This window comes from Falco cherrug, chromosome 5 (genome assembly GCF_023634085.1).
Source record: "Falco cherrug isolate bFalChe1 chromosome 5, bFalChe1.pri, whole genome shotgun sequence".
Lineage (NCBI taxonomy): Eukaryota > Metazoa > Chordata > Aves > Falconiformes > Falconidae > Falco > Falco cherrug.
Window position 1 is genome coordinate 80,047,872 of NC_073701.1, and position 12,417 is coordinate 80,060,288.

Sequence of the window (12,417 nt, forward strand, 5' to 3'; positions counted from 1 at the left end):
TTTGGCAAATTGTGTATTAGTCAGATAGGATCCTCAGTGAGAACCAGCTGCTGCAGTTTCACTGCTGCCACTTGCACCGACTCAGGATATAGCACTCATTTGCAAGGTACGAGTACATCCAGGATTTTTAATTCACCCCAGAAAGAGTTTCAATAGAGTTATAAAAATTCCATGAGATGATGGAAATTGATCTCAAGAGCCAGATGTTAATAGATACTTTTTAGTGAGAGATGCATTGTTTCTCTGCAGGTTCCATAGCATACTATGCCCCCTACTAGATTACAATATATGTATTCAAATTATAGTCTAATTCATGGCACAGATAAACAATGAAAAGGGACAAGTAGTAGGACAGCAGCTGAATCCATAAGTCCCTAACTGCAGGTAACAGGAAAATTTTTAAGGGCTGAAGCATCCTAGCAGTTAGTGATAGACATCCTGTGTACTCTGGCAACCACTCAGTTTGATATATTTCTGTTCCTTTCTCCACTAGTCTAGCTTTCCCTGATTAATTCTTTTTCATCTTCCCAAACTTTCTCAGCCCTATACAGCAATTCATTGTCAGCACTAATCTATGCTGTTAAACACACATAAGGCTCTATCTTTTCTGTGAAAACAATCACAAGAAGAGACGATCACATTACTTTTCAATCTTTTTCAGTTGCTTTCATTTGGCAGAGAAACAGAACTACTTTTTCATATTATTTCCCTGCACTCTTAAAATACATGAAATTGCAGGTGTTGATTTTCCCTGTGCTCTCTCCTTATTTTCCGTTTCATCAGCCCTCCCCATCACATGACAGTGAATGATTGCAGGGTCTCCTTTTTGCATTCTGCACATCCTGACTTATCCCAACTATATTGCAGTTGCACTGCAAGCCCTGCATCAGTTTCCTGGGGGGCGGGGGGGGTGTCCCTGGAGCTCATACACTACAGAGTTCCTCCTCTGTAGGGTCCACAGGCTGGGAACATATTTCATTTTCTGGTGCTTCTGTCCTTGGCAGCCTTGGCTCCCAGCACATTCTAAGCAGGAAAGCTCTGGCCTGTTAGAAAGACACCTCACACCTCTTCCATTTGCCTCGGTGCCACCATCACCTCCCTTAGTCTGTCTTGGGAATCCAGTCCTGCTGCTGAGACTTGACTTAAAATAGAAGGAAACTTCTTTAGTCCTCCCACATCCAGGGTCATCCCACAGTAAGTCAAAGGCAACCCTGTGAAGCCTTTCCACTTCTTGGGCCCAGTCCCTGAGGTCAGGCCCCTTTCTTCCTCGGGGCATGGCTTACAGGGCTCTGGGCATCACCTCGGGTTTCCATCAGCCCCTCCAACTCACTGTGAGCAGGACAGAAGACCAGAGCACCACTCCTGAACACAGTGTGGTACCTTCCCAGCTGTCACCTCCACCTGAGCAGATCACTCTGATCCTGCTCCCAAAGGGCACTGCTGGTGCACGTCCCACCCAAGCCCCACCTCGAGCCTGCTGGGTGGGGATGGGGAGGCCAAAGGAACTGCCTCCGACCTACAGGGGGCTATAAATCTGGCTCACACCAGAGGAGACACTACGTTTCTACCTTTCTCCCACAGGGAGCTGGCATTTTGAGTGATAAACGTTTTCTAAAACTGTGAAGGAGCAAACCCTGCAACATTTTCATGTTGCCTTTTCTCATTAAATCTCCTCCCCTTTCTGACCACACCCCAAATGGAGAAAAGCAAGAAGGATTTTAACAAACATTTTTTTTTTAAACGAAAATGCAATTTCTCCTCATGTCAAAATGAAAAATAATCTATGTAACTCCAGGGGTTTTAAAGCCTTTCTATCAGAAAACATCTTTTTCTTGCATTAGCTAATTCAAGTGATCCTTTAAATAGTCCTCCAGAGACTCCAATTCCCTTTTAGGAGAGTTTATCTATCTTTTATGACTTTGCTCTCATGAAAGATTAACAGCTGCAAAAGTCAAGGGCCATTGTGATCATTTAATCTGACCTGCATCGCATAGGCCATCAAATTTTACCCAATAATTCTTGCACCGAATCCTATTAATTGGAGATGAAACATCATATATCTTTTAGCAAGAAATGTTCTTTCAATTTGAAGGCAGTGAATGCTGAGAAGCCTGCTGCAGAAATTTGTTCCACTTTTTTTTTTTTTTTATCCTGATGTTCTCTGAATTTTCACTAGGGCTGATTAGGAATTTTTCAATGAAATATTTTGTGCTGAAGAAATGTGGGTATACAAATTATCAAAAGTGTAGTCCTTGAACTTTGCTTCACTGTTTTACTCCCGGAAAAGAAAAAAAAAAAAAGGAACAACAAGTAGCATACCCCTCAACACATTAGACTTTTTGTTCTGGTTTGCTTTGTGAATGTTCTTTCCCTGAATATTGGGACAACGAGAGAACTAGCCTCCTCATGTTAAATGTGTAGAGCTAGGCAGTGGCAATGCCTCTCATGCTGTCTTAGCCAGACCACACATCCTCAGACACGCTGAGCTGGGACCCCCACCCTCATCAGGTACCAAATACTAGCACAACCCTACAATTTCTATCAGGCCAGTGTTTCTACTTAAAAGTGCCATAAAGCCCATTTATTGCCTTCTGGGGTTGGAAATATGGCTTTGGGACCAGGAAACGCTTCCATTGCTTTCAAATAAGCCACCCAAAATAAATCAATCCGGCAGAAGGTTATAGGCTCATAGGGGCAATCTGCTAACGTTCTGGAGAAGTGTTTGATATCTGTCTGTTGACAGATAGATGGCAAGCCAGAGAGGCACTGGTAATCTACAGCCTGAGCTACACCGATTAGTTTGACCTAGCAAAACAGTGTAATGTACAGACATTGAAGTGATGACAGTAGTAGAGTTGTCATTTTGGATTCCTTAACATCCTTTTCCAACGGATTATCTTTCCCATGGATTGAAATTTAGGTACAGCACCATGAATTTATCAGAGTGGCTCTGACATGGCTTTCCAATAATTGATTTATTCCCTGTATATGGTATAAAATGTAATCTTCTAGACAGAACAGGCTGAAAGACTTCAAAAGAACTTTTTTCCAACAGATAATTTAGTTTTTATAAGCTGATATTTAAAAAAATTATCAGTTTTGCATCAAATAATTTTCAAAGAGGAAAACATTCAGATGAGCCTAATTTCCTCTTTCAAAACAGAATATTTTGTTTGCATATTCTGAAGACTCTTTATTTTGAAAATAATTTTTAATACCTAGTAAAAAATAAAAAAGATTTTTCAAAACAATATGCCAAGAAGCTTTGATCCAAAACATTCTTTTACTGTTAATTTTAAGAATTTTTAGCTTATGCAGCTATGTCAAATTTCCCAATATTACAGTCTTCTAAGAATCAGAATAATTTCAGACCTCATTATGACTACACTTACCTATTGGTAACAGAAATTTGGACTACATAAATCTCACAAACGTGATTACATCCATTTTATGGTAGAGGACAGTGTAAGTCACTTCTTCAGATTCATGCTCAGAGACTTTTTGGACAGGCATGAGAACTCAAGCACACTCCTCACCTTTCTCCATTGCACAAGGTTCTCACGGCAAGTGTACTCCTCATCTTGTCATCTTTGCTCAGTGACTAGCAGAGGGAGTATGAGTCCAGATCCAAGTGCCTATGAAAACACATGATACAACAGCAGAATGAGACACAGAACCTGTGAGTTCAGGAACACAGGCCCAAAATTAGAAAATTCACATTAAAAATACCGATGTAAATCAATTTTAAGCAATGCTTTTTCTTTGCCACTTCATGCAATATTTATTTTTCTTCTTTCTGTGGTAGTAAAAGATCAAGAAACTGAAGATTTTGTGAAGTGCTCTGAAAACACGATAAATTAAAGTATCATGCCAAAAGTGTTCACAGCCTAAACACACAGAGAGCAAGCAGATTAGAAATGATGACAGTGAGACCATGAGAGCGTTCAGTGTTAAACCAATAAATACATTCTGATTACAGCTACAAGCATACTGAACTTGTTTGCCCTTTCAGTTACGCTGGTGGCTCTCAAATGACTTTGAATGGGAATATTCCTGTACAACATAGGTGTGAGTAACAAGAAAATCATGTTCGCTGTTTTTTAGGCTGGAAGAAAAGAGGTGATTTTTGCAGATGGCAGGCAGTGACCATCAAAACCGAACACTGAAATGAATCCTCTGACATGCTGAACACTGTTAGGATAGATTTGTCATTCAGCAGCGGATTTTCCTTTCTGTATCTGGTATTTCTAATAGCTATTATACCGGGCAGGTCATTCTCACAGTCTATTGTTAAATTTGAATAGTAGTTACAAATTCAAGCATTTTCAAGAGCTTCCTGTTTTTTGGCAGTTCATTTTTTTCCCTTTTGTAAAATAAGTTCTGTGAATGTTTTTATGGTGCTCATTGTCTCAAGTTTTTAATCTCCTATTTGAAAAATGTAAATGGTTATAAAGTTCATTCTCCATTCCAAAAACTTGCAATTCATGTATGTGTGCTGTGGAACTCTGAATCTGTGACATTCTGCCGGCAGAGCAAAAGTCTGCTTCATTGTGAATGTGCTTATTGAGAAGTCAGTGTTTGGCTGACCCAGAGAAATCCCCCTTTTGATTCTCAAAACATCAGCTGCAAGGCCACTTCACTCCAGGAACATCAGCACAGGGTCCTGGAGTTGGTTTATCGATGGTACTCACGTTGTAATAAGACTTTAGCACCTCTCTGAACACCATATCTCACAGGTGCGTGGTGTTTTGTACAAATACTGCCAGAGCACAGACCTGCTGGGCACAGCTAGAACAGGGACGTAGCAGCAAAACTTGCTACTGCCACCACTGTCATTTTTTCAGTTTGACTTTGGGGACTTCTCACATCATTTCCTACAAACCTGGCACCCTGGCTTTCTGACCTAATCGAAGCACTTGAAGCTGGGAGCTCAAAGTGCTGTTGAAACATATGGTTTATCCATGGAAATCACTGCTCTAGTCAGTAATGCTACAATTACAATTGATTTTCACAAAACGAAACTAACCCTTTGACTTGCATATCTTACCAGTTTATCACGATTATTCAGCCGATAAATGTTCCTCATTGCGTTTCAAACATCCAGATACATATTACGCTTGTTGTGTGTCAGATACCATTTTTCTAAGTGCAATGGAACAGGCTATAACCAAATCACCATTTTCTCAGCCTTTCTTCTACAATACTTAAGCTTAACCCGTCCGCAAGGTTTGTACTTGTACAGCTGCATATTATGGTGCTACACAGCAGATCTGGCTTAAAGCTCACTGATGCTTCTCTGTGCTGTGACATCGACTGTTTCTATTTAAGGTAACATGACAGCCTCATTGCAATTGCTTATGCAAAGAAATACTACTAGAAAATTATTTCACTCAGTTGACTTTTAACACCTTTTCAGATATGCAAGACTACTTGACACTGAGTTGTCAAGCACCTACACAGAGAATAACAAGGGTCCATGCAGCATTCAATTTGAGAACCTTGGCTGAATCACAGGATTAGAATGAAATACCTGTCTACTTAAACACAACAAATTTTGTACAATAATAATTCACCAGAATAATGATTGAAGCCTTTTCAAATATTGAATAAAGACATCCTTAAGGAGGAAGGCCATGTTTCTCCTTAAGCCTCTCTATACGTTTTTTCAGTGACCAATCACATTTATTTGTGAGGGCCTTGCATTTCGGTGCAAGAAAAATGCCAAGCATAGGCTGTGTCAGAGCGGCCTGACATAGTGGCTCTTTGTCTGCCTCACGTGCTTCTTCAGTGGGGCTGAATACCTTCAAGCAGCATGGCCAAACTCAAACTCACATCCCTGAAACTCCTTCTCTGTCCTGAAAAGGAGGAGGTTGCAGGGAGGCTGTGTGGAAGCTGGTGGAGCAAGACCTCCTCAGCTTGCTCAGGGAGGGACCCTGGAGATCCCTTCCCTGCCACGCCATGCTTCAGCTCTTGGTATGTCTGGCAACTAGGCAGTTTGGTCAACTGACCTCTGTAACTTGCAGAAGGCATTTAATCTGTCCTATTGCCCTATTCCTAAATTTTCCATCCATGATGACACAGGTTCTGAATGATACAACCACCAACTTAAATTAGAACTATTCACATCTGGGCCATACTGTTTTAGGGCTTAGATTTTCTAGATCTGAATGCAGCAGGAAGATGTGGGTCCCAGGGATAATTCATGCACATGACACAGAAGGCTCCTCGTAACAGGTTAGAACAGTCCAGTACAAGATTACCTGTTTTCTATTTTTTCCCCTGAGAAAAGCACTAGCCTTGAAAAATCAGTGTGTGTTTTTGCCACACGTGATGCCACACGTCTTACTGAAAGATATTTCCAGTTACTAAGAGGCCAAACCTAACAAGAGCCAACAGGAGAAGAACAGACAAGTTAAAAAGAAAAATGTACCTTTAAATTTTATTTTTTTTTTAGATCAAGATAGGTAATTATTTCAAGAAATCATCACATAAAGCAGTGGATTATCAGTGTACTCACATCTGTAATCAAGTTTGGATGCCTTATGGAAATGTATGCTTCAACCTAGGCAAGCTGTTGGATCAGTTAAAAAATAAGATTAAACTTTGACTTCTGTTATAGAGGACAGGTAGGGTAGTCTGAGGTTTTCTTCTGTCCCTAAAAATCCATTTATTTTTTAAAATCTCCTCAGTTTTTTATTTTCACTGTTTGAATTTTTACACAAAAAGTTGCTTAACCAAAACTTTGGGTAACAGCCATCATTTATAAACAGTATTGCACAAGAAAGAAATAAAATGCCCCACTTAAACATAACCAAGTAAAACTATAAACTAATGTCTCATCTCTTTTGGCTTTATAGAGTTGTTTATTTGCTTCATAGTTGTGACTCTTGGGGCTGTTAATATGGCAAATATATGAAACAAATGCATTTTTCTTAACCCCTAACTTTCACACAGGTTTTGCTTTACTGACTGACTTTTGCTTGTGATAAATTGCAATTATCGCTTTCCACTTGATTTCTGCATGTTGCAAATTTGTATAGACAGGATTCTATTCCCTTGCTGGAGGAGTGGCAGTCCAGAAGTAGTATCTTGTTCTCCATCATAGCTTGCCACTGGGAAAGTCCATCCAAATGGATCCTAACAAACTGGAAATAGGTAATTGCTCCTGACATCAGTGCTTCAATGTTGGTGTTTTTTTTTTTTAATGTTAGTTAATATCTGGGGAGTCCTAGCTTCCAGAACTACGCAGTTGGTCCAGAAAACAATGAATTCACTTTAAAGAGAATTCCCAGCCATCAGAGAGTTCTGACAACTTGACCTAAAGCCTGAAAATTCCAGGCAGCAAAAAAAAACAACCAACATTGCTTTGACTTTAAGCCAGTCTGGTACTCTTTGTTGCATAACTCACATTTTTCTAATCCCGAGCATGGACAATACTGTACATTGTCCTTTCTCGTGGGGTCCTGGTTTGGGATGGTTGATGGTTTTGCATTGGGCTCTTCTCCTCGGTGTCATTTTGACTGCAGAGTATACAAGTGCTCTCTGAGTGTGGAAAAATATAATGGTTCTGCTCTTTGCAGGCAAAAGGTAGGTTGGAGTAATGATGAGCAAAGGGTAAATTCTTGCCCTTATATGTCCAGGCTGTTTATGGAGAAGCAACTAGAAAAGCTGAGGCATGTGGCAGGAACCAAGCCTATCCTGGCTTGGGGGAGTGCGTGCCGGAGCCTGCAGCTGGCTCCTCTGCAAAGAGCGCGGTGCACATCACTCCCTCGGCAGAGATGGCTGAGTCATGGGGACAGAAGCAGCCCCAGGCCAGCCCTTCCAGTACAAGCACTGTAGAAGCAGGCAGCCACACACACGCTGCTCCTGCTTCTGCTATGCAGTGCCTTGCTGGACACCAGCACAGCAAGAGCGGCCATAGAAAGGGTCTCCGGAATCCTGCTTCCTAGAGGCGATTGCCAGGCGGAGGCAGGGGCACGTTTGCCTACCTGATAATTGCTTTCACAGACACACACATCTCTGTCAGGCTGCTCATGGCAGTGAGACATTTCCTATTCCACCCTTCACTGATTTTTTTTTTTTTTTTTGGTATCTGTTACTAACTGGACAGCAATGCAATAAATAAATAGGAGCTTTAGACTCAAGCTGTGCTAGCCCTCCTCAATAGGCAACAGGATCCCTGAACATCTAAATGTCTATCACTCCTCTAAGACCCACAACAGCCTCTTAGTCACAGTGACTAATGGTATCTTTGACCATAGGATTATTTTTTTTAATGCATCTGAGCTGTTTATCCCAGGCTAAAACCACCCCAGATCCGATGAGTGCTACAGTCCGGCTGCATGCTGCTAATCCCCCAAGGGGAAGTGTCTCCACAAGTGTTTAAGATGATTCCTCTCGCTAACATCTAACACCAGTGGATGAGGTGATTTTAGGGAACTTCACAATTCTCTCCCCCGGGGATACAGCAGGGACAGCCTGTGCAGGATGAATCAACGCCATATGTCAAGCACTGTTTGTATATGTTTCAGTGTATCCAGGCAAAGTCTTTTAACTTTCCATGCTAGAGCCCGAGCAGTACTTTCCTGAATGTCAGCCAGGAAAATTTTGTAGATTTGGCAGCAGGACTGTGGGAAGCCTGGTTGAAGACCAGCCCGGAGTGCTGGAGCAGAGGCTTTATATAAAGAGAGAGAATCCAAACACCTTCCTTTGTTTCGCCCTACAAACGAATTCAAATGGAGCCCTGAGATCGCAATCAGGCCCTATTGTATAACACAGACCTTTCCATTACTCCATTACAGCTTTTTGGCATGTAGAATTTCATTATTTTTCAGCTGGAAAACTAATTAAAATGGATTCTTTTTTATTTATCGGCGTGTTAATGCTTCGGTTTTCTAGTCCTCCACTGGCTTCCAGCCATTTAATTTTGGTCCCTAGGGCAAAGCCTGACAAATTAAGATAAAGCCATTACTTAATGTTGTCCACTCCCCCCTCTCCCCGAGAAAAAACAAGAAGTATTTCCTGCTCTTATTAATTGCATGAAGTCAATTTCCGTGGTAAAATTTCAGCAGGATCAGAGTCTCTGCACCCAGCATCTCTGTGCTGCTCTACTCTCTGCTCAGCTGCAGCGGCGGAGGTAGGGAGGGCTGCTGGGCTCCTGCTGGGCTTTCCCCAGTGCCCACAAAATCGCAGGGTAAATGGAGGCTTCGCTCAGGTGCTTGACCTTTGCCACTTGGGGGTCACCCTTTCCAGTACCTCTAAGGTATTTTTGCTTGGAGAGTGCTGTGCTTCACCTCCAAGGAGAAGCCGCCCCCGGGGAACCCGGCCGTGCCAAGCAGGTTAGTCAGAGCTGTGGTATGGGCGCTGCCCAGTTCAAGTGCATTCAAAGCAGCCAAAATCTGCCTTTATTTTTTTTCCCTCCCCAAAGTGTAGATCACAAAAGTTCACGTACTTGTCAAGCAGAATGTTGATTTAACCGATACTGTTTCTCCATCCTCCCCAGCTGCAGATCCTGGTGCAATAGGTAACAAACAGCCCTTCCCATGGCAACACGATTTAATGCCCTCGCATTAAGGGGAACGGGAGTTCTCCAGTGAGCAAACCAGCCCGCTGAGCCACAGCTCGGGAAAGCAGCCAGGATGATGCAAAAAGTTTAGATGGGAAGCAGCAAAATAAACAGCAAGGAAACAAAGTGATGTGCCTGCAGTTGCGAGGGGACAGACAGAAACAGACAGCAGCATCGCTGTGTTTCCCTCCCCATTTGGTGTCCCTGGTACAAACCTCGTGCCCCTGGGCCACCAGAGCTCTGCCCGGCATTGCTTCACTCTTCAGTGCTCTCTTTATAACATTCTTGCGTTTAAACAAGGCTGACAACATTGAAACCCAGCTCAACAGCAGAAGCTCCCCCAAACATTTTCCTAAAGCAGGCTAGTTTAGGGAAAGGCTTGGCTAAACAAGGAGACAGCATGCTGAGCGCTGTTGAACTCTGTTATCTAAGATTTGTTGCCATGTTTGGGACAGAGAGCAGAAATTGTGAAATGCCTGTTGACTCGCTGGCAGTGGCACACGGCTGGCACACCGGGCCAGGCCATACCAGTGCCCCAGGGGATGAATTTGCTCTGCAAGCCTCTCCAGGCTTGGGACGCCGCTCCACAGGCCACACTGGTGCAAGACCTCGCTAGGAGCCAGGAGCAGCTTGCAAAAGCACCAGCATGTCTCTGCTGTGCCAGCACCTTTGTCCCCCGCAGACAGCCTCCTCCTCTGCCATGTGTCTGAGTCCAAGCCACCTCCTGCTTCCAGGCAGGGTCTGAGCCCCATCCCGCCTCTGCTGCCCAGAACGGCAGAAGAACCCAGCCCAGAGGTGCTCCCAGCCAGGGCCACCCCACGGCTTGTCCATGCCACCACTGAGGCTCTGTCAGATTGCCTGACACTGCAAGCAGGAGGGGAAGCTGGGGAGGAGACAGCCATGCCCCAGCAGCATGGACTTGGGCGAGGAAGCTGCTGGAAGCCCCCTTCTCCCACATTACTGGGGCAGGCACAAACAAAAACATCCTTGAGGGCAGATGTTTGGAAAGGAAGTAAAGTATGCAGCTCAGCTTCTGCTACACCATGCCAGCCAAGGAAGCAGCCGAGTGAGGCATACACAGGAAAAAACGGTTCACCAAAGACCTTCGTGCTGCCCGAGTGAACAGCAATATACCCCTTGTTTACCTTACGCCCCCAAATCAGTTATTCTTTGCTGGTATTCTTTTAAGAGTGCTGTTTATTAAAAACTAGACATAGGATTTGAAGATGCCCTTCTAACTATTCTTTGAAAACTCCAGCATTTTAGGAGGAAATTATTATTTTATATTTCTAGCTTTGCACAGAAATTCATTGCACATTCACAGTTTATCTCAACACAAAGCTGTCATCTTCTCCTACCACCTATCACTGAATTCCATACAGCTGAACTGTACTGGGCACATACATTGTTAAAACAGCAGACAAGGTTATGAAAATTGCAAAAATGCATCCTGATGCCATTTGGAGTGATTCAATGGATTAAAATGCAGAAGTGAGCAACAGTGAGAGTCTGGAACACATTTACTGCTAAAGCACTTCAGATAGATTGTTACCATTATGGAAAAAGTCATAATGGCCAGTGCTATGTGACAAACACCATTTAAATCAACATGATTCAAGTATTCCTTTTCACTAGCCATCCTGAGAATTATACTGAAAAGTGTTATCTTCTTGAAATGTTTTTGAGAAAGATGTGAATGGCCAGTTTTGCCAATAGCTTAAGCAGATGCAGTTTCTGTGCACTTTGAAGTCAATAGGGAATTCAATCTTTTATTTTTTTTTTTTCACATGCAAGTTTTAAAAACCCAGCTGTGGCTGTTGCCCTCCACAAGGTCAAGGGAAATTACATGTTCTTCTTATGTTAAAGAATTTTTAAGACATTTATATGGGGATATTCTTCTGCTTGCTTAGCATGAAGGAGGGACTTGAATCAAGTAGAAAGGTAAGATGTAGTATGTACTTCTTGAAGTCCCTAAGAAAATCACTAATTGACTGTGTTTACCCCATTTCCCATGGACAGTAGAGTTTTATTGAAACTTGTTCTGTGGTTGCTCCACTGACACTTCACCCTCTCAATGTTCTCTACACAATGGTACCATAGAGGAACCACTCTCACGGGTCTGGATGTGAAAGCTGTATGCTTTCTGAGATCCCACTGCTGAAATGCTTGGGATGTGAAGATGAGGTAAAAGTGGCGACCTGACCATGGAGAGCTGGTAAGTGAAAAAGCAGTAATAAGGAAGGATGTGAGGAGGAGAGTTGTACTGCTGTGGGCAGTAGCTGGGAAAAGAAATGAGGAAGGAGGGAAATGAGCCATCAGCAAGGTGACTTGTGAGCCTATTGACCAGGGAAATCATCTAGAGTGGAGGAAATGGGGCAGACTTGATTTCTGATCATTACGGTTTGTCACACGCGGTGTTGCACAGATTCTTACTTCTTTCCCACCCTCCCCCTGCCTCCTTGCAGTAACACAGCTTGAAGAAGAAGGATACAAATGCACTCCTGCCTTCTCTCCCCATGCCCTCCTCTCACAACAGATGGATTGAGAGTAAGGATGCTCCCCTGGCAGTACTCAGTGCAGCTATACCATTAAGTATTTCTCTATATATAATTACTAATTACTCAGTCATGAGACAGATGCCAAGCTGTTTTGCATTTGCACGGAAAGCCCCTGCGGAACTTTGGAGTGAAAAAAATATATATCACAGCTCAGTGGTGTTTGGGCATCCAGGGTTTAGGCAGCTGAGCAGGAGAATTTAAAATCTGGTTTCCAACTCACATATCTGCAGTCCATGATAGAGTTTTCCTGTAAACTCTCCAAACTTCAGAGCGCTTCACTTTGCACTGCTAGCT

General features: G+C 42.9%; 1 long non-coding RNA gene across 1 annotated transcript in view; it reads right to left on the reverse strand.

The window, feature by feature from the left end:
• LOC114016544 (uncharacterized) overlaps positions 1-9,623 on the reverse strand; it is a 31,739-nt gene extending 22,116 nt beyond the window's left edge. The window contains exons 1-2 of the long non-coding RNA XR_003561035.2: positions 9,452-9,623; positions 3,537-3,635 (exon numbers count right to left, since the gene is read on the reverse strand). This is a non-coding gene — a long non-coding RNA (uncharacterized LOC114016544). The remainder of the gene's footprint in view (positions 1-3,536; positions 3,636-9,451) is intronic.
• Positions 9,624-12,417: the final 2,794 nt, after the last annotated feature.